Here is a 23,783-nt window from a genome sequence, read left to right on the forward strand (position 1 = left end):
CCTTCCCTGCTTGTAACGGTGTGACCTATCGGTAATGCTGAGTCAAGGGAGGCACCCACACAATTTGTGAGACTTTTCCCGACCGACTCGTTTCGGGCGCAGCTGAACCCAGGCACGGCTTTTACCGCCCACAGCAGAGCCCCAGGTGTGCTCCTCAACTCACCAGCCGTCAACTCCCCTCTTGCGGGCTGCCACCCGGGGCAAGCTGAGGGGCGGCCACCGGAGCGAAGCCGCCGCTCTCCTCACGAAGCGCGAGCGACGCTCCCGCCCCCGCTAACGGCCGAGGCGGGAACGCCCTCCCGCCACGCGCCCAGCCGCTCCCTCAGCCACCCTCCACCACACACCCGGACCGCCCCGGCGGCCACGACTTGAGCGGCGAACCCTCCTCACCGCCCGCCCCGTGGGCTGCTACAGGCCGGTGCCGGCGCGCTGCGGCAACACCCCCTTTTCGCCGGCGCAACGCATGCGTGTTAGGAGAGGGAGTGTAAGTCTCCATTTTGTGTTCCTTTACCCCTCCCTCTCCCTTTTTGCGCCGCTGAGCTTTCCAGCGGGGAGAAGGAGGAGCAGGCGGCGGCCGCGAAGCAGAGCTGGCGGGAGGGGGGAGCGCGGTGCCCGTCCCCCGCCGCCTTACTTCAGGGCCGGCCGGCCGCTGCGCCCGGGGTTGCCGCGCGCTCCCTGAGGCGGCCGCCGCCGCTTTCTGTTCCCTCGCCCGCCGCCCTGCGCCGGGGCTGAGGCCGACTCCCTGGCCTTTTCGTCCCCCTCTTCCTCCCGGCTGGATGTTGATAAACCGTCACGGGAGCATTTCTGGCTCGTTTTTAAGTGTTTTATTTGCTGGCGCCGCTTGGCCGTCTCCCCTCCCTTGGGGCTTGCGTTCGGCGGTGTGCGGAGGCGGCGCCCGCTCGTTCTCTGCGGCGGCGTTTTCCCGTCTCGTCCGTACACGCGTGCTTTTGATCTCTCGGTGATCGTGGGAGAGGGGGGGGAACCCGCTTTGGGGACGGATACGTAGTGGGTTAGAGCAAGTTAACCTTCGTGCCCCAGCAAAAGCAAAGCAGTCATTGCGACGACCTGCCTGTGTTAGGGTTGCAGAGACTCTGGCCGATCACTTGAATTTAAATTTAGGTATAAGGTAGTAACAAAATCATTTAGGTGCTTTACACACTTTGTCCAAGTGATCGATCTGGTGCTTTTGTACCAGTTCATGAAGGATTTTAGCTGAACCTGGGTGGACTGGGTGACAACACGATACACATAGCAAAGGTAGTTGAGTTTTTCAAAGGATAGCATGTGTCCAAGGAAGAGATTAATTTTACAGATTCTTAATAAGTCACCTAGGAAGTGAGTAAAACCAGGATGGAGAACTAAAAAAAAAAAAAAAAAAAAAAGTAGTCATCTTATTCTTGGTTCTCAGCTAAAACTGAAAGGATGTGAGCTCAAGGATGTTCAGGTGAAAATTGCTTTTGAGACAAAAAGCAGCTTAGGCTTAAATTATTTTTGTGGGGTTTAATGTAATTAAAAATCTTACATGATAACATTCTTAAAAAGAGGAAAATACAAAGTTCAGTTCAAAGAATAATTGCACGCAATGTGTCATCTCTAAGCAGTTTTCTGAGTAATTAATTTTTGGATGTTGGTGATTCAAATAAGGCATTCCAGGGCATGTGCTAAGATCTTGGCTACTTAATTTTAAATTGAATCACTGAAATGTCTGATGGAAAAGTGGCATTAAATACTTTGCCTTTTTCCTCAGGGCAAGATGTCTCTTATCTCCAATAAATAGCAGGCCCCCTGATTTCAGAACCTGCTTTCATATTTCCCCTCAAATGCATTTTTAGATATTCTGAGTTGTTTTAAATCTTTGGATGACAGCAGAATACCATTGCTGTCTTTGAAAGTTTCATTCTGTGTGCTGTAAAGAAATTCTGTACACACACACTGTTTTTTTCCTGTGAGTGTTAGGCATAGAGTGCTGGTAAAAGCTGAATTTAGTTCACTTGTCAATTCTGCCACTTGCTATGAAACCTGTAGTTGTATTTCTTTCAGCTTGTTTATTTTTTTCCCGTTGTAAGATATTTGGGCAGAAATGTTACTAGTTTCATTCAGTGTGAGCTGTTACGTTTCCAAGTATAGCACTTCTGATGCAAGTTCTAATTAAATCTCTTCAAAACATGCTGTTTATAATAATGCTAATTTAATTGGTATTATAGTATTGAGAAAACTTAGAATAATCAAGGCAGCATATGTGAAAACTGTGGACCCTACTTGTTTTCATTTACTTATTTATTAAACATTTTTTTAGTTGAGTCCATTTTTCAGATGTTTGTGTTCAGCTTCTTGTAATTTTGTTACCTTTATTGTGGTTTATGTCTCAGTCTCTGAGCACAATGAGAAGAGTGTGTTAACCTAAGGCTGTAGTAATAGTCAAATATTTTAGTTTGACAGCCTTTGAGTTGTATGTTTGCAGTTTCCATTGACTTTACTAGTGACCAAATTAATATTTTTACGTGTTGGGAAAATTGGAGGCTATAGAGATGATATTGGAAACAATGGCTTGGGTCAACTCATATAACTTAATGTTGAGCACAAGATTATCCACTTGTCTTGCATATTACAACTGTGTACGTACTTTATAGGATTTGCCTTGTTATAGTTACAATGTGTAATCCTCTCATATTCATTTTGTCATCTGTCACATGAATCCTTTTGTGAATTTGCACTAAATAGAATTACTCAGTTTTATACATGTCAAAGTCATGTTTTCTTCTCCAGTGTCTGCAGCTTCATTTATGTCAATTATGTTTGTTTATATAATTTTAGGTATTTATAATTTTGTCTATTTCTGCAAAAGTTAAAAATATTGCCACTTTTCAACCTTGTCAACTGATTTGTGTATAGAATGTTGTTAGTGTGTATATAAACAGCCTCGGACAAATGGGTAATGTTTACTACAGAGGCCCAAATGTTGATCTGTTAAGTCTGTGAGAAAACTGTTGTTGACTTCTATAGCTCAAATTCTAATACTGGAATGATTATGAAATGCAAGTTGATTATTTCCAAATACTTTGGTGCTATGTAGACAATGTTTTATTTTGTGCATTAACATTAATTGTTTTTAAGTGGAACTTAGGTTGACCAGTATCATCCATATTTTCTCCTTTTTTTTTAATAATAGCGTAAATGTCTTGTAACTGCAAAGAAAGGCAAACATTTAAATTATTCTTACAGGGTTACATGTTTTTGTTGCTCTGTTATTTCCATAAGCTCTAGGGGGAGATGGCCACTTTAAAGAAGGTCTTAATAAATTATCTTCATTCTTCTTGACTTTCTGTACTACGCCAGTAATTTATCAAATAAAACTGTCAGATATGTTTGGCACAATGTGTTCTTTGTGCATCCTTGTAGTTTATAACTCATGTTTTCTGAATGCAATGTTAAAATGTGTAATTGGAATATTTTTTTTTTAAAAAAAGGCCTAACCAAATCTGGGTTTGGTTTATTTGGTGATAAAATGCCTACTGGGTTCCTTTGGGTGGTTGAGTCTACATGAGGGAAATATGATTGTTCCTAAAGCTACAGGGTAATTCTGAATATCCATAGTAAATAATGTCAGAATTTGAAGCCTTTCACTTCTGAGCATTTTTAAGTTTTTTTATAGTGAAGTAGTTACCTCTTTACATAATAATGTGCACACAAAGTAAGGGTAAAATTGGGTTGTATGAGAAGCAGCTTCATAATGTTTAGCATTTAGAAAGCTTTACTAGTAAAAATGAAACTTGTGTTAGTTGAACTTGATTCCCATGCTTGTTTTGGTTGTATCTGTAAACTGGATCTAGTCCTGTTTATGACTAACCCATCACTTTCTATGTTGATGCAGTCTTACTGGTGAGTATACAATTAAATTGGTTTGTTCTTTCAAAAGCCAATAAGTGACTCAGCTGCTGAAGGAGCTTCTGCAGAAGTCCTTAATTAAGACTAATTCCCCCTCCCTTCCCTTAAATTTCAAGGCAGTATATTAATTGTATTCCTACAAGGAACAGACTGGAGAGTTCTTGTTAAAAAGAGCACTCCTCTACAAGTATTCAGATTGTGAGAAGGAATCCTGTACTATAAAAGGACCCTACATGGAGGTTCAACAGAATGTAATTGCTCAGGGACATGTATTGGAGCAGGAGGGCTGAGGTTACCTTCAGAGAGGAGCAGGTATATAAGATGGGTTCCTGCAGAAGGTTGTGATAACAGAGTGAAGAAAAGACTGGTTTTGAGTGCATTGGACTTTGTTATTTTGGAAAATACCACCCTGCCCCCAAAAGTTGAAATCATTAATATAAGAAATCCTATAGCTAGACAGCACAATGTATTGAGGGGCTATTTTCTATTTTACTTGTTTCCCCTGCCTTCAGGTGAAGTGGAGATAAACATTGCAAACTTCATGAATATTTTCATGGATATTCAGTTTTACTTACACTGATCTTTTGCTGTTATTGTGATATTCCACCAGAAGTTGATATCGTTGTGCTGAATTTCAAGGATTGGGACAATAATTAGATGATTAGTTAGCTACGTTTTAATAGAATTATTATCTATGCTCAGCCAGAGAATTTGCTTTGATCAGCAAATGGAACATTAAGGAATCATCCTTAATTCTTAGTCTGGTTAAACTTTAGCTTGAGGTGGTGTCAAAGAGGATCTTGATCAGCATGGCAATTATTCAAATGTAGGAAAACTAGCATTCTGGTGGCACATCTTGCAGTAATCAGATTATTATAATTGTGGACAGTATGTTACTGACATTTCTAAGGAAATGCTTTGTTGACCAGATTCCTTTTTACTGCAGTAATTAGAAATTTCTTTTTCCTCCCATCTTATTTCTTATATATAGAGTGGTGTCACAGACCAAGCAGAGTTCAAAAAAAGCAAGTTTTCATAATGAATAGACAAAATAGCTAACACTATTTTTGAACTTAATTTTCCTTTATTGGCTTTTTATCCTTGTTAAAGTCAGCTGCTGCTACTGGACGTTTCCACTCCTACTTGCTTTTCCAGATCTTACAAGATTACTTCAGCTTGCTTCTGCCAGTTGTTTTAAGTTACCAGGTTTCAGCTTCCCTGGAGCAGAAGACAAGGAAGATACTGTTCTGATGTACATTTTCAGTGAAATGTTCTCCTCGCATGTATTTGTAATGAAGACTGAGGAGTACAGAACGTGTATTTTAAAATACTTAAGGTAGAAGTAAATTAGAGCACTGACTCCTGTGGAAAAGGGAAGAGGAGCTTGGGAGTATATGTAACTGTATAAATAGTGGTGTATGTCTGTTGGCCCTGGTGCCACTCTTCTGGCAGGAATCCTCTTAGATTACAGTTTATTCTTGCTTTATACATGCACAGCACAGAAATGGTGATTCTGTTGTAAAGATTCAGAATACTGGTTTGTCTTTCACATAAGTGAAAGCTTTTGAACAGTAATGTGTTTGGTAGTATTGTCTTCTCCAGAAGAGCCACAGTTTCCTTGGTCTTAGAAAAATTGCACAGAAAAACACAGTCCTGTCACATTAAAAAAACAAACAAAAAGAAAAAAAGCAATATGTAGGAATCACTTAAAACTTAAAATAATTATCAACATGCAACTCTGTAGCAGAATCAAGCATTGGTATTTGCTGAAAATCAAATAGGTTATCATGGCCAGAAGCCCCTTGTAATTTTTGCTTTCTGTTTCTTCTTAGAAGGAACTCGGAAAGGTCAGGCATATTTTAATGGTCAACAGTGAATAGGTGGGCAAAATGTAGACTTTGGGCAGATCATGCTTAGCAAGGTGGTGTTTTATTGAATTCAAGATAGGTCATTGATAGCTAATACCTGGTTTTTCTATGTTAAGAAACAGGTATGCTGTATACTGTATTTCCTTTGGGGATAAAAGTTATATTCCTTTGTGCCATGAGAACAAGAATATCCTTGGATGGTAGAGAGGTCTGGGTAATGCCAAATCTGACTCTTCAGAAACAAGCCCTCATTCTCAAACATTTAAAATTACAGTAGAAATTTTCAAAATGATACAGTGCTTCTGAAGGACTACTCTTTTTGGAAGTGGTGTGGTTATTCTAGTGGTAAACTTGAAAAATGATAAATAGGCCTCAGTAAAATAGCTATTTTTAACCTTGTGGACAACACTAAAGGAAATGTTCTAAATGTGAGATGTAAATAAACCTTCTGATTTTAATCAGGAAGTGTGTTTTTCCTCTCATCAATTTTCACTGCAATACTGAATGTTCCCAGTATAGCTCATCAGATTTGCAATGTAATGCAACCAATTCAGCAACTACATTTATCAGTTTCACATTTCTAGATACTCCAAAGTACAGATTTTCTGTATTGGCACTGCAGTGCTGCCTATTACTTTTAGCAAAATAATGCTGTGGCTTAGTGCATGAATAGTCAAAAACATTTATATTAATTCTTCTGAGCATTTGCACAGATTTAGCAAGGTCTTAAGTTGTTAAATATCTGATGTGTCTGGTAGGTATTGGCCTTGGAAGGTATTCTGTTGTTTAGAAGTCATTGCACACTGACTTGTTGGAAGAGTTTACGGATGTCATTTGATTTGTTTTCAAATTTGTTTCTGAAATGTTAAAGAACAAGGCTTTAAATTGGCATAGTGCTGACATTTGGCACTAAATATGCATATTATTTGTCCTGTTCAATGGTATTATGCAAATACTGAAAATTAAGTACCTTCTAAACTGTTTTGCTGGATTTGTGTACAAGTCTTAACTGAGAACTAAGAGATAATGAAGGAATGTTGGAAAGCACAAGGTAACAAACAAGGCTTAAATTTGCATTTAGCTTGTATTAAGAATGGGAATCAGTTTTCTGCTAATAAAAACAATATAACGATTCCCTGAACTGATAGGAAGTAAAGCATTCATAGTGGTTTTGGATTTAGAAATAGCTTTTAAATGGCATTCATGCATTATTATTTTTCTAAATGGTCACTAAAATGAAGTGGTGCTGGATTTTATGTTGTTTTCTGTTGTCAGTACTTTGTTCTTTTTGATGCTGTACCTGATTCTTACCACCTTCTTGATATTCCACTTTCAAATAAAAATAATCATTAATTTTATGTACTTTACCCATGATCTTTGGCACCTCAATGAATCAAAACCAGTAGCTTCATTACATGCTTATTTAATATACAGTAGCAAAGCAACCAAGCTGGCAGTCTTTAGATCTCTATGTGAAAGGACTTTGAAATTACACTTGCAGAGAAACGTATGTCCTCTTTTTATTTCTTGTGCTGGGACATCTCCTAATGATTTCAGGCTTTCAGTCTCTTTTTAGTGCATGTTGTGTTATTAAATATTCAAGAATTATATGGTTCTGATGAATACTATTTCAGAATAGCAGAATTTTATTCATTGCAGAGAAGTTTTCAGGTCAAATTTGGCTTTAAAACATTCAATTGTAGGAGATGGGGGAAGGACAGAAGGGAGGTTGCCTAAATCTAAAGTTTATAAATCTCTTCAGTTATATTTTTGATTAGGCAGATGTTTTGCTGAGGAAAAAGTATAGTCTTGTTTAAAATATGATTAGGTTCATGTACTTATGAAAAAAACAAAATACAGACAAGCACATCTTGAATGAAGAGCTAATAGTGTACACAATATTTCCATAGAAAATTTTGTGACTCTGGACTTCAACCTCCATTGCTATGCAAACTTTCACAGCAGTTGTATTTAAATTATCATGAAACTGCAGTGATAGTATTGTTTTGTGAACTGTTGATTGTCAAACTGTTGTGCCTGTTTATGTGTTGCTGCATGCAGATTATCAACTAATATTTTTGGTTCAGTTATTACAGACTTGTGTGAAGTGTAGTCATTTGCCTATTAAAACCTCCAAATATTATTTATGTAATCAGTATTATTAAATATTTATATTATATATATAATTATTATAAATTTATCGTAAGTTGTCATACTAAGTACTGAATTGGAAAAGGAAGAGTATTCTTGGCAGTTGGACTGTAGCAATTAAACTGTTGTGGGATGGTAAGTAGTTACGGGTCTGTAGCTTCGTAACAAAAATCAAGAGTATTGCAGTTCTAAAGAGGATACTAGGTGCAGGATTTAAAACAGGAAAGATTTAGTGGTGGTTGGATGTTCATGCAACATGGTGCAAAGAATCTTATTGTGTTTTTTATTTTGAACTCAGGATACAATTTGAGGTACTCCAACGTTAAAGAAAGTAGTGCATTTTAGTATATATATTTTTATGGGAGTAGTCAAATGAAAAGGGCTTTCTTAGGAAAACAAGTATTTTTAAAGGATTTGTGTGCCTAAAGATGTAGACAAGTGCTTTAAAATTTGAAAAGAAAATATCAAAGTAGAAAGAGGTCTTATTCTGTTTGGCAGCTGTTTTTTCTTGTATTTTTCTAGTGCAGTGTTAGTTTTTGAGGTATACTTAGCATATATGTGAGCATTCTTTGTCTGTACATTGAAAATATGAATACAAAGGCAGCATTAGAAAAGAAAAAAATCACCCTACGTTATTCATTGAATGTCTTCTGTTTATTTTAAGACCCACATCTTAACTAGTTCTCATTTTTTTGTGTTGAGGCTGTATGATGCATCTACCAATAATGTTTTCCAATGTTGTAAGAAACTACCTACTGCAGAGTTGTTAATTCACAAATATTTTTGTACTATACTACCTTATGAAAACACATGATGGAAACTTAGATACTTTGGGGCTGATGGTGATCAGAAGATACTACATCCTTTTCCTCTAAGCATCAGAGGTTGAAATCACATTTTAATCATTCAAATGATTAGAATATGTTGTTGAGACTGCTGTTGCCAGACCAAATGTGTTGCTGCTCTGGTACTAGCATCTAGAAGGATTTAGCCATACAGGCAATTGAAGTGACTGTCAGTTTCGAAGCTGTGCTAGCATGGGTTGAGTTCATGCAGAAACCACTGCAGAAATGTTCAAGTCAAGGGTGGGAAAGATAGCTTGATGATGGGAGTGAACTGCACCAATACTTGTAATACTAACTTCTTGCTATGTAGAGGCAAGCGATACTGAGCTAGTGCTTGACTCTGGATGAAGGGGCCTGTCTAGAGATACTTGTATAATCATTTAAGTGAGAAGTGATTTAAAAAAAACACCAAACAAAACAAACAACAAACCCAACCAAACAAAAAACCCAGTTTCTAAACTGCCTGCTAACTAACCGCATAAGCACGCTGCTTTTTTTGGGGACAGAGTCAGTTTTACAAGATTCAACCACTACGAAAAGTAGGATTTATTAACAGAAGCTTTAATTCCTTGTTTTTATTTATTCTATTTTTAATAACATAACCAGCTCATGGAATTCCAGATTGAGCAACTCCGTCGCATCTGCTGGTTTCCTTTCCCATGTGTAATGCATTTATTATCCTGGTACAGCTGTTTCTTGGATCTTGTGGTGAGTCAGACCAGTGGAGACATCTGAGCAAATTGACTATACAAAAATGAGTTGTTTTCAACCCTGACAAACTTGAAAAGTTCATTGTTCCAATTCATTGTACAGCCTACAGGCAGTTGATCACAAGAGCTTATACAAGATCTGGAGAGAGAAGTGGGAGTTGCTTTACGTGGAAGAATTGCTAGCCTTACCACCCAGAAATCTGTGCTTGGAAACATGGGATAACTGAGAGTGCCTCATCCTCTGAACCAGATTTACACTGCAGTAGTATAGACAAAGTGCTGCTTTATTTGTGCATTGTCTCAACTGAGGTGAAAAGGAGCACTTTTTAAACAGCCTTTTCGTGCTAGCCATATCTGTGCAAATGCTTTCATAAATTCAACAGGTTCATTTAAACCAGTTTGACTGTGATCCGGAGTGGACTAGATAATCATTCATCTATTATTGGATTTCTCTGTTGAAAGGTGGCTGCTGCTTCTTAGCTCTTAATGACAGTGGGATGCTTACAGTCAATTTTAGAGATAAGCAGAATGCTGTCATTTCTTTGCAGATACTATTTACAGACTTCCAGCCACACAGGCACTGCATCAAAACTGGATTTATTCAATATTAGCATCAAACTGGGATGTGGCCATGTTGTAATGGATCAGCAGCTGAGTTGCATTACCGTGTACAGAAGTATTGGCGTAAAAATATATATTAAAAATATGTATTGGCATAAAAATATTGTACAAAAGTTCAGCATAAAAATATATTTCATTGGTGTGTGTTATGGACAGGTCATACAAGTTCTGCATTGTAAATTTAACTAGTCAAATAGAGCATGGATAAACAGTTGGCCTACCCTGTTAGTGGATCGACAGAGTTTTTCCTGGATATGCTTTAGCAGCCAGCACAGTATGTATATTGAATTAGAAGTTTTAAAAAAATTCAAAATAAACACTACCATAAAGCCTATTGCCTGAAATACACGTGACTATAAATATTTGGTGTTCCTAGGAGAAACTTACTAAATTAAACTTTGCCTGACAGTTTAGGAGAACTTACTGTGAAGTTAAATTTGAGTGAATGCCTATGGGGAAGTCTTGTTGCCCCCTGCCCTGCTTAAGGTGGGTGTTGCTGCTTAACAGATGTTGCTGTTAGTGTTGTTTCCTATTGAAAACAATGAAACATTTAATTGTCAATTTTGATTTTTAAGGATGTTAGAAAAAAATCTTGAAAGCTGTAGTTGCAAACAGAGAAAATGAATTTTAACTAATAATCAGATCAAGGCTGGGGTTTCTTCAGTCTAAATTTTTCTAAATTTGTATTAAAAAAAAAAAAGTCTTCAAGAAAAAAGAGCCGGTTTTGACTACATGAGCTTTTCCTGAAAGTGCAGTTCAACAGAGCATTGCATCTCTTTACATCTTTTCATAGAAACATTTTTTTCCTTTAATAATGTGAGTGATTGAACTATTTTTTTTTCTACTAGATTCTGATGAGCATTCCATAGACTGGAGCTTTCCTAAATGGAAACTGTCATAATTAGTGGTACATGTAGGTTTCCTTTTCTTACCCCAAACAAAACAAAACTGGAATTTACCTCACAGCAGAGTGATAACTTCCATTTCATGTTAATAAATGGTAATGTAATAATGTAGTCATAAGTTACTTAAGTACTTATTTACAATTTTTTCAGCTCATTTTAAATTACTTTCAGTGTCTGAAAATTGGGCCTTACTCAAGTTTCAATTTCTCTAATGTTCATTTCCAAGTGCTAGGTCCTGTATGACTGTTTACAAAGTCAGAGTGCTTTACATTGTCAGACTGTGTAAGTGTCTGTACACAGTGATCAGCTCCCTTCTCAACCTATATAAGCTGAATAAGTTAAACTCCTTATTAGGAAAAGATGAGGATATCAGATAGCTGTGGCAAAAGACAAGCTCTAGGATAAAATCCACTGTGAGGAAAGGAGAGAGAAAAAGACCAAAATAGTCTGGCAGAAGAGGAATGTGATGGTTTCCATAATCAAAAAGGTTTGGGTGGCCTACAACAAATTCAGATAACAAATCAGTGACACAAAAATCGTAGATTGCTATTCTGGAAAACTGTGGAGTTCACAATCCCACCTTAACATGTGTTAGCTCTCAGCAATGCTTGTTTTCAAATTATATCTGAACTCTGTTCTGTTGCTTATTGTCTCAGAGGCCACGTCAAATTTAGGATATTTGCTTTTAATGATCTGAGTGTGGATAAGGTGTCCAAATTCTGTCTTCAGAAACACATTTGGCTCATCTTGCTGCTTTTAGATATTACGAGGGTAGTGGTGGTTCTACAAGGAAACAGCCAACATATAAAATTAATGTGAGCCGTGCATAGTTACAAATTCATGTAGTTAACAGTATTTACTTCATACTTCCTTTTCAGCTGTTCTGATATCTAAGTGGCTTGTTAAACTGAACATCTCCTTGTAAATGCTGAGAAGTTAAGCTTTAAAACCAACTAGGCTAGAGTTAATTTGAGCTAGTGCTGTTAAAGTGCATTATTTGACAAAGCTATATTGTCCTATTGCATCCCTCAAGTAGAGCTTAGTCTTGGGTAAATAATGAGGATCTCTGTTATACTCACTGCTGTTCTTTTCTCAAAAGTACCAAAGCCAAACTTCAGCTTTAGTTAGTTGTTTAGTTAGTTGTATTTTACTCTCATGCTATGTTTTCCAGCTTGGGCAGAACCCTGTTGTCACTGTCAGTATGGAAGGTTTGATCTGATGGAGGTTGCATGTTCAGAATCTAAGCAGGGCTTTCAGCTCACCATGTTAATTCTCCTCATTTCATCAGGCATAAGTAATACAACTACTTGCAGTAAGCTGTTTTGGAGCTTGCATGAAGTATAAGGTTTCTTTCTTTGTTTTTCCAAGTGTTACAAGCAATGGTCAGCTTTCGTGGCTGATAAATGGTTTGTAACTCTTGTTGTAACATCTGTCCTTCCAAAAAGGAAGGTATTGTCAGCTAGTTTCAACTAAGGCCAATTCGTGTATAGTTCTGAGAACTTCTGTTCTTTGTAACTAGAGAATTTTACTAGTCAGCACTGCCTGTCAGACTACTTATGCTGCAAATCTTGATTATTTTTTTTTAATTTTGTTAGTGATTATCTCTGAAAATCTAAGATAATCAACATAACTGAGAAGCTTTAAGTAGCGTACTATATGCTAGGTGATCAAGGAGACAACTACTGGCTGCTCCTACAAAACCCAGATTTTAACATGTTTGTGTAACTTCTATATTTTTTTTCTTTTAGTTGTCAGCTCTTCAACTAAACTGTGAGAAACTTGCATAACTGGCAGAAAGGGCTTTTTTCTCTAGAGCTGAATTGTGCAGCTTTAGCTGGACACTGAAGGAGTAGAATTTCAGAGGCATCTTTCCTGAACCTGAGACTCTTTGGGCCGTTGGCTATTTCAAAAAATATTTAAAGATGCTTTTATTTGTGTAAAATGTTGTCTCTTTTTCCTTAAGTAGTTTTGTCATCTTTGTGTTGCTACATGGAAACTGAGACAGACTAACATTGTGCAAATCTGATTAAAATTATCTGTGCTGTTTCAAAGGTCAGGCGCACTCAGTGAATTTGCTTTCAAATTATTTTGTTTATTCTGTGTACGTATGCATCTTGAGCTCTATAAAGGTCAGGAGAGGAGATTCATTTTGGAATTTAAAGAAGTTAGGTTTTTACTGCTGGTAGCCCTTGTTAGTTTCATTTGAACTAATGAAAATTGTTTTCCTTTGTTGTTTTTTTGCTGTCAGTTTTATTTCTCTAGTGAAGCTCATTTGTAACTATGAGGTCCATTTGAAAATAAAACAGTATTAGTAAGGCATTTTATTTTTCTCCTGTTTTGTGTGAACCCAAAAATTAAGTACTGTTTGCACAAACTAAACAGTAGTCTTATTTGGTTTTTGGTTTCTTGGCTTGTTCCATTCACGTGGCAGACTAACATTTTCCTAGCTAGAATAATGTATTTAAAGGATACACAGTATTTAACTGTCTCTTGCCAAAAATGGTTTAATAAAATAGGGAGGTGGTACAATCCCTTAGAATTTTTAACAGTCCTGCTTTTTAATGTTCAGGTTGAATAATATAACCACAAAAGGATTCATGTGCATGTCAGTGAAGCATAACTAATTGCAATTTTCAGTCACAGAACTAAATGACAATTAGTAAGGAAGTGGGCTTCTATTAAATACAAAAGAAACTGCATCTGTAAGGTGCCTAGTATTTGTCCTAAAAAAGGCTGTTATGTAACTCCCCTTATGTTGTAGTTCTGTCTGTAGAATCATAGAAATATTTTTGTTGACTTTTTTAATGATAACTTGTAGCAATAAAGAGATTTTTCAAAACAATAATAATTGATGATTTTTCACTTCAACATGGGTACCTTTTTCAAATTTTATATTCACTTGGAAAGTCTTGAGCTGTTTAACCAAATTAGATTTTTCTGTCAAAAGTATTTTGACATTCTTTCTTTTCTGACTTTAGGAGATGAAATCTGAATGAGGCAGAACATGCTTATTGAAAACATAATACCAAAACTTAACAAAACTCTATATTTTAGTGCACATTAGATGGAAAGGATGGACATATTTTGCAGTTATATGAAAGGTTAGAAAATTGTTCTGAGTCTCTCTTTATGGGTAAAAGACTATAAATCTCATCTAGGAAGTTGCAACTCTTTCAGTAGTAAGTAATATGTCTTTTAAGTAGAGCACTAATGTTCTTTGCCAAAGATCAATTTAGTATATATTTAACCTGCAGTTGCTTCAGTTCGTGTGGATGTAACCAAGCTTGGATATTAGTAGCAACAGATAGGTCGCACAGATTTCTTTTTAGTTTAAAAAATGGCTTTAGTAAATTGGGTATTTGGCCAGGCTGGTTGACTCTACTTTCATATGGCAAATGGTTGACCGTGGGGTATGTGTGCTTTGACAGATACAGAAGGATTGTGAGGCCTAGACCGGTAGTGTATTTGCTTGTGGGAGTTTTGCCAAGATGCTGCTAGTGCTTTGAGGCTCTTCTTTTTCTTGCCTGCTTCTTACTAATGAGTATAATTTGTAAGCTTCCCTTCACTGATTCATTATTGTTAGTAGCAGGCACTGTCTTTTCTCTTTACCTAAGTGTTTTCAATGAGGGAGATTTCTGTGTCAGCTTTTCTTCAGTTTTGCTGTTTGAAGTCTAGTCTGTTAAATAGTTCTAGTGTTTTATACTTGTTGTGAGATGTATTCTTCCCAGTGCTGCAACTGAAGCAGTAGCTGTTTAGGCCTTGATGGTGTGATTTAACAACACTAAAAAAAAATTTAAAATTTTTGAACTTTAGGGTATTTGAAGTACAACTTAGAACGTGTGTTATAACATAAAACATGCAAAACCATTATATGTCTTTGATTTGCTTGAAACAATTTCTATTAAATAAAGTTTTATCCTGTTTATCACTTTCCCAGGTATCAGGAAAAAAAAATGCCTTCTAGTATTGTGACAGTAATACTTCTCACATCATGTAAATTCTGGTGTGTGACTTGTTTTTAAAAGACTTGGTTAGCTGGGATAAAATCTCAGTATGACATGCTATAATGCCGCATCTCCAAGCAGTGAGTTTGAGTATCAGAATTAAAGACCAAGTATCAGTATCTAAATGTAGACTTAGGTTAGCTCAGGTGAAAAGAGAGGAGTAGAAAGGGAGAAAAGGTAGCGTGAGAAAATGTTGTTCTTTAGAGGAAGTTTAGTAATACTTGCCTTTGGTGAAAGTGATATATAAGGCCTGATGTTGCACATAATCAGAATTAGAAATGGATGATTATCCACAGCATCTGGCTTATATAACTACTTTGGATACTACTTAAAGGTTCCAAAATTACTTCCCCCCCCCCCCCTTTTTTTTTTCATCCAGAATTGTACTGTAATGCAGAACCAAATTCATATTAATATACATAGCTTTACAGATAATCAAACACTGGTACCAGTGAAGATCTTTTAAACTTTGATATGCATAAAACAGCTCTCTTAATGTTTGGGTTTGTTGGTGGATTCCAATGCTATTAGATAAGTGTCCTGTGAGATACACTTGGAGTCCTAGAATTTGTGATACTTAGTCCTTTGAACTTTTTTGTTACTATTTGATACTGAGACTAGAGCAATGGCTTTCTCTGTGTATGGAAATTTGGTATATGGGTGTGTAGTCAAACGTTCTGGTCTCTGCAGGCTGTAGTGGGCACTGTATAATGACATACTTTTGGTTTTGCATATTTATTATATTGTCATTAGGAAGCTTATAATGGATATTTCTCTTGTGGTATAAGAGTTCATTCCTAGACAGAATACTCTAATGGATGGTTTCAACCTGGTGCAGCTTTAGCTCAAAATAATAATAAAAAAATAATATTATTATATTGTATTTGATCTTTAAGTGAAAATTTCAATGAAAGCCCAGAATGTAAGAACTGTAATCAACTGGTCTAGTAAGACCAGTTGAGGATAAATCCAGATGCCAGTGAAGAAAATGTGAATGTGTGGCATTGACTTGATTAGTATTGAGGTTTATGCTAAGTAATTTCTTTAACCAAAATGGTATTTCAGCAAAAGAGCTTTGCAATTGCTTGGAGAAGTATGAGTTACTGGAGCTGGCTTCATAGATGCTTACTTCTGAAGTAGCAATATTTCTTTGAAAGTTATTGCACATTTTATCTTTGCATACACATTAGATGTAGTAGGATAGGACTGCGTTGCCTAACTAGTGTTACTTCTAGTGCGTACTTCTAATGTTAATCAGCGTTTTGAATGGGGAAATAGCAAAACTCTTAACAGTGTAGAAGAAGGTTTAATGAGCAGTGGTTGTTTAACCTGAAACTGTTGGCATGTTCTGATGGAGTGTCTTGGCCTGTAAGCTTACATTGGTTCCCCCAGGCACTTCTAATTTATGCTCTGCATGTACTTGCAGGTATGTTGTGCAGCATATGCTGGTACACTGTTACTTTCAACTTCTTGTGGATATGTACTGCAAACAGTGGAAACTAAATATGAAAACAGCTGATGTTTTCTTAAATGCAAAGAATACAAGTGACTAGCTGTTTATGCATGTTGTTGTGTGTGCACCTGTGATGTTAAATATCAGTGGCTGGTATTGTCTTCTGGCAACAACACTGCTGCTTTTGTGCCTGTAAATTCTTGAAGCTGAAAAGTTGTGGCTGTATTCTTTCTTCTTTGCTTCAGAGATATTCCATCATAAACATAAATAATGTATGTAAAACATGGAAGTAAATGATGCTGAGTATGAGCATTATTCATTCTGTCCATATATATTATGTGTTTATGCTGTTATCCATTTAGGGTTCTGTGCTCATAATTGACCAAATTAGTTATGCATCTATTGAGTTCCACTTTGTTTTGGAGTATGTAGACTGTGTTTTCAGGAAGTTTGAAGAAAAAGCTGGAGAATACAAAGAATTAAGTATTGTTGGTGATGAAGAAAAACATAAATCAGAAAAAAAATCTGATAACATTGTTTAAATAGCTTCTCATAGATGCATAAGTTTCTCATTAGTCCAACATCAGAAGACTAATGAATATTAATGAATGAGATCAAAGACATTTAGAAATCAAAGCAAGTAAACAATTATTTTTAAGAATTATGTAAGTTTTTAACTGCACAAAAATACGAATCTTATTAACTGAACAGCTCCATGAGAAGTTTTTCTTGAAAATATTTTTCCTGAAAATTTTTATGGTGAAATAGAAAGGCAATTATGTAATGTAAACAAACCAGACAATATATATACACATCAAAACCTGAAATATATAAAATGTTTTAAATATGGTGTATTGAAATACCTATAAATTCAACTGTGGAATCTAATAGGCTGGGAATTTGAGCTTGGCCAGAGTCCGTGATTTGTGCTTGACTCAGACTGCCAACACAAATTGGTGAAATTTTGAGAAGGAAATTACTTTTGGATGTCTCGGCCTTCTGCTGTTTCCTTCTACATTTCTAGTGCTTTTGGACAAAAGTTACCTCTGCTGAAACATATGTGTAGTGTAATTCTGTTAAAGAAAATAGTTTTGTATGCCATTTAATAAAGATTCTGATTGAATGTCAGTAAGACCAGAACTATGTTCATCTCAATATCTGCTTTTCCAAATGTTACCTAGATCCATGATATAGCATGATCTGTATACCACAGTTATTTAAACTTTGAACTGTGCATGTTAGTAGTATTGCATGGGGTGTTTCATCATGACAATCCAAGATTTAGGGAAATAATTGCAATAGATTATTAAATATTACTTTTCACTTCTCCTTAAATGTCTACTATCATTCAATTAGTAATTTTTCTATTCCCCCAAGATGAAATAAAAAATAACTTCTGTATGAGTTGATGATTTAAACAAAATAATAGGTCTAGGTATGAGGTAAGGTATCTTTTATTTGTATTTCTGCAATTAAATAAAATTATATATCTGTATAATCTTTCTCCTTTAAAATTCTGTGAGGACTTCAATGCATTTAATCCACAAATGTTATAATGGAAGTATTACTCCAAAGACACAGATCCCCTGGTGCAACCTAGGGAAGTGTTCTGGTCATAAAGTACCGAATTCCTGTGGGCAATAGTGACATTATTTGACAGTTTGTGATTCCTACAAACTTTAATGGCAATGCAGGGCTCGCAAGAGGATTCTTCAAATACCGTCAAAGTAAGTTTCATTTTGAACCTAGATATAAAGCTAATGGTATCTAACAGCTTTTAGTGTCACTGAATCAAATTCCTCAAGTAGAAAGAACAGTTGACATTCTGTTTTAAAGTGACCGTATGTTTGACCCAGTTCTGCGATCGTGGTGTCATCGCAATTTTATCTTGCTGCTGTAGACTCTTGGAGGCTGACAAGCGGAACAAGTTGCTTTAGCTCACATAGCTCATCTGTCACACTGAGCAGCTTGCATATTTCTATTATCTGAATGAAATGTGAAGAGAGTACTTCTCCCTGCTCTCTGCCTATCAGCATAGTCAGCAACCTGCTCACACCCCCAGTAACAGATTGAAATGAAATGCTAGAAAAACAGAAGAAAAAAAGTATTTCCAGAGATGCAAATGTAAGCCACATTTAATAATTAAAAGGTTTGTGGTTTAAAAAAAAAAAAAAAAGGAAAAAATAATCCAGGAACTAGATGGAGGGCTTTGGATTGCATGGAAAGTTAATTTCCGAAGAGGGCTTGCAGTTACCTTATCTGAAGAGAAAGATGAAAAGCTTTTATTTGTATATTTAAGATCCAATGCTAAGAACAGTTTTGTAGTTCAGTAGGGCAGTGGCAGTCATCTCCGTTTTCATTGTGAGCACTTTCTTAGCATTTAAAATGTTCAAACTTTTATGGAGATTTTATTATATTTTTTCCCAAAATAGTGCAGGTAGAGTTTTGTACACTAGGCCAAATCTTGCCATAATCCCAACACAGAGCTCTTTGAAGTTCAGTGATGAGAGCAATGTTAGAGCACCGAGTTTGTGCAGGTTGCTCTTTGAAGTTTGTATGTGTTGGCTGGCTTGACTGCTTTACTCTTGCAGTGACTGATTTTTACTTGTCATTTTGAGAGTATTAGCAAAAGAAGCACAAAACATAGTGCTTAGTAAATCTTGATTAGACGTTTTTCCCATGTCAAACGTAGGAAGAAGTTTTTCTAGCCCTTTATGATATGTCTAGTTTTTAAAATGCTTTTACTAGAGTAAAATTTCAAAGTATAGTAAGTGTCAAATTGTCTTATCCAACTTAGAATAATCAGCAGTAACACTCCATTTAGGGTTATTGAATCAAGCATTATAGGAACCACAGAAAGTACGTAACACTTTGTGTTCTCTTGAATTTGGTTATTAAGCTTTGATGGAAATTCCATTTAACCAAATATTTCAATTTATAATAGTACAACATTTAACTCTTATCTGAGTAAAATTTGAAAATAATTGTTTCATTGATCCTTGCTTTTTTCTGCTGGAGCTACTTAATATATTTCTAAAAATGTTTGTTGGTCCTAAATTAGAAGATTTTTAGTCTTTTCGTTAAAGTACTGAATGATATGTTTGACTGTCTTTTTTTCCTGTATGAACACTGAAGGTAAATCACATATAACTTTAAGTATTGTCAATAAATTTGTATATTTTAGAACTATTTTACAGCTCTCAAATATAAAAATAGTAGTAGTAACAATTGACAAAGTTAAATCCTTGGAGAAAATGATTATGGGTTGGATTCTAAAATGCATTGAACTGAGGTATAATAGTTAAGACTTGAAATACTTATGACCTTTTTTTTAATCATTACAGGTCTTACAGTAATGAGGTGATTCACACATAGTCACTTTTTTAATAATAAAACTTTCTGCTTTGGTCTAGTCTCCTGAACTAAGGCGTCATTCTTCCTAATGCATACAAAAATATGTAGTTCCTCAGTACCCCTAATTTTGGTAACTGCAACAAGAATGTGCATGTTAGATAGCAAGATTGTGACTTCTTGAAGAAAAAGTGTGTATCCTTATGGTTTTTTGCATTTTTTTAAATGCTGCTGTGAATTACTTATTCTAATTCACATCAGCTTGCATCCAATTAGATGTGCATTTGACTCATATATAAAAATAATTTAACTGCAAAATTGAATACAGGTGTAATTTCAATATGGAAAAGTAATCTTGCTATATTGGCATGGATTTTTTTCTTTGGCTGTTTAAAGAGAATTTTCTTTGAATCAGCTGTGTCTGAAAACTAGCTATATGAAGTATTATGGCTACTGGATATAATGTTTACAGACACAATGTAATTTGTATTTATAGGACTTGTGGAATTGTTTTATGACCTTTTTATTTAAAGGATTATGATGATTATATGTTTTATCTATTGCTTCTATAAACACATAGCACCTTAACCATGTCTGCATTGTGCATGTCTTAAAATGCCTGTGTGTGGATAAAATTTAGGTTTTCTCTATCGTGGCAGTAACAGGCTGCTCCGGTGGTGGGTTTACGGGGGTATTTAGAAACTAGACAAGTGAACTGACGATCATTTGAGGATGATAGTGAGTCATCAGTGGAGAACATGCTGGTAAAAGTAGACAGATCAAATTTTTGCTTTAGCTCGTAAATCCCTTTGGTCAGTTGGGGTCAGCTGTCCCAGCTGTGTCCCTTCCCAACTTCTTGTGCACCCCCAGCTTACTCACTGGTGGGGGTGGTGTGAGAAGCAGAAAAGGCCTTGACTCTGGGTAAGCACTGCTCAGCAGTAACGAAAACATCCCTGAATTATCAACACTTTTTCCAACACAAATCCAAAACATATTCCCATATTAGCCACTGTGAAGAAAATTAACTCTATCCCAGCCAAAACCAGTACACAACTACAAACTGGTTTCTGTTTGTTTGTTTTGTTTTGTTTTTTTTAATAATATTAATGGTTGTGGCAGTCCACAAACAAAATGATCCATATGTGGCACATATCAGGAATACCTTCTGGTACTTAAGAATGAGGTAGATGACACTGGGGGAGTAGCCTGTTAAAAATGTTTTATTCCAAGTGATGCTGTACAAAATCGTTCAAAAGGAATTCACTGACTGATATTTTCATTGAGAAAATGAGAGGAACCACCATGAACTAATAAAAAATAGGTCTATGGAATGTATGGTATATGTATGAATTAGGAAGATATATGTATCTTTGGGCTTTACAGCTTCAGTGGAATAGAAAGGGTCATTCTGTGGTGATAGATGGATATGTAGTGAATCGCACAAGTTCTGAGGAAAGGAGGATTGCATTTATCCTATCTAAGGGGAATGTCAAAGTGTGTGTCTGCCTATAACCCTATCAGTGGTAAAATGATTACAATATGCCTTTGGGAGATACCAATCAATATGACTGTTGTAAAGCTCAACAATGGCTGATGACAATTCAGCTGATGAGTTCTGTGGATGGCTTAGAGAGCTATGGAAAAAAAACACCCTGAAGAAAAATATCATCTTTGTACCCAAGACCTGTGTGGAAAAATTTGAAATAAGTCTCAAAAATGAAATGGGTCATAATATTCTATGTTTGAAAAATTAGATAAAGATGTTCAGCTGGTCATTATAGACAGCACCTGCACTCAATATCACAGTTGAGAGCATAATAAAGAACCGGAATGACTTCTGGTGATCTTGAAGACTGAGAGTGCAATGAACTTCCCGGAGTGCACTTTGTTGGTAAAGCCATTAGTTGTTAGCCTGCTTAAATTTTTCTTTTGTGATGATGATTCATTCAGAAAGCCCACTGGTTTGCTCAAAAGAAATAAAACCTGTGACTTCTGACCAGAATGAATCAATGCCAATGTCACAAATGTGTAAAGAATATCCAAAATAAGCTCTGAAGTAAAATGTAAGTGAACAGGAACACTTTAAAAAGTCAGCAGAAGGCTGCTTCTTCTGTAATGAACTCTACAACATATAAAGGCTAAAATGTATTTTGTATGGTTTGTTTGCTTTTTAAAAATTTTCAGTAAGACTGTGAAACCTGAATCGGTTTTTCTGTGGATAAGAGAGAGATTTATGAGAGCATAACCCAAATGCATGCTGATAAAAACATGGATATGCAATTTATACGTGCATTTGCTCCTTATGTAGCCAGATCTTTCTAGTCTAAATAATTTGAAGAATCATTATCCTTTAGGTGAATTGTGAAATTAAAAGAGGGAAGAGGGTAGAAATGTTTTTTCTCAGTGCAGCAGTAATGAGGTGAGGACCAGGTAATTCTCCCTCACTTGGTTCTTTTCTTGCAGAAAAACTGAAGGAAGGACAAGAATTTGGTTTTGGACAAATTTGTTTCTTACTGTGCTATAATAAGATTAAAATTGTACAGAGTGTTACTAGGGTGATGTATAGATTCATAGCAGTAAAGATCAGAAGAGGTCATTGAAGTGTTTAGATTGATCTCCTGTGTCAGGAATGTAAATTTCATTAATTTCCCTTGATGGAGGCAAATAATTTGTGTCAGGCTAAAGTGCATCTGCTGGAAAGCTTGTCTTCAAATCAAAGAAACTGAGAGTGGGATGAGTGACCAGTTCCTTTGGTAATTAGTTCTACTTGTTTGTTAATCATCTTCCAGATTAAAATTTGGTTTGTACAAATTGATCTTCTGGCTGTGTTGAGTTGTCTTGCTGACAAACATGCAGGACAGTTCTCCTGTAACTTCAGAGGGGATCAGTATTGGCCAAAATCGCTTTAGCCTTGCCTACCCTCTCTATGTACATGACTGCTGGATGACTTTAGTGTTAATGTCGCTTCTCTCTACTGCTTTAATGGCACCATAGCTTAGTCATCTTATTAGTACAGACTTTTTTCATACAGTAGTAGCTCAACAAAGTAAACATTATTACTAATACATAGGCAAAACATTCTTTCTTTTGCGATTAGGCAGGTCATTACTTTTACATATGTATTTATTATCCCTTTGTAGCCTTGAAGTACAGAAAGAAGATACTCTGAAGGTAAGTTTATTACATTGCATTGTCAAACATTGCCTTACACCCTTTGTTGTTATATTCACAGATCTAAGTGCATAGATTAAAGATAAAGCTGACAGGACAACTTTAGCCACCTGGCTTCCCTATCATACAAAAATGCTGAGTGATAGTTAGAGGGAAAATGTAAAGAAAGTTGATGTGCTGAGGGTCACCAAATCTTAGAGAATGACTGCTGACTTCTGCTTTGTTCACAGTGGTGAAGTTATTCTGGTGTAGTTATATTTGCAAAGATAAATGCTAGTGTATTTAAAAACAAATGCACTGGTACTGCTTCTGGTCCCCAGCTGAATAATGCCAGATGGGAAGAAAAAAAAATAAAATTAAAAGTGGCTTTTTTATGATTCTTCTGAATTTGCATGAGGCTTGCTTATGTAGTAGTACGCATCACTCATTTCTACAGAAAGCAGGAAATTAAGATACATAATACTGCATAGCTGTGGATTCTTCACTGTGTATTAAGTGGATATTAAGTGGATACCAAAAATTTAGGTAGCACAGCATAATAGTTGTCTGTGTATAAAGTATCAAAGTAACTTCAGTCTTTTCTTTGAAGATAATTCACCATTCTGTACTTACTCATAAATGCCTACCTTAATTGTTCTTTGATTAACAGTTAAAGTAGAAATAGTTTTTTGTGAAGAAGAGATTGGATAATACATCAGGCACCCTGACAGAGACCCATTTTCATCAATAAGTTTTTTTTGGTCAGATTCAAATACCCCTTAATCTAATATTTGTTTTCAACAACTTCTTTTCATTTTGGGATTTTTCTGTTGTCAATTT

At 36.1% G+C, this 23,783-nt stretch overlaps 1 protein-coding gene across 4 annotated transcripts in view; it reads left to right on the plus strand.

The window, feature by feature from the left end:
* The first annotated feature begins 384 nt into the window (after positions 1-384).
* FHIT (fragile histidine triad diadenosine triphosphatase) overlaps positions 385-23,783 on the plus strand; it is a 629,524-nt gene continuing 606,125 nt past the window's right edge. Inside the window, exon 1 of one of the 4 annotated variants that reach the window (XM_075052559.1) lies at positions 385-484. The gene's annotated coding sequence lies outside the window, so the exon portion shown is untranslated. The remainder of the gene's footprint in view (positions 485-23,783) is intronic. The other 3 variants (XM_075052557.1, XM_075052560.1, XM_075052558.1) reach the window with 3 other exon arrangements.

Source organism: Buteo buteo, chromosome 21, assembly GCF_964188355.1.
Source record: "Buteo buteo chromosome 21, bButBut1.hap1.1, whole genome shotgun sequence".
NCBI classification, from domain to species: Eukaryota; Metazoa; Chordata; class Aves; order Accipitriformes; family Accipitridae; genus Buteo; species Buteo buteo.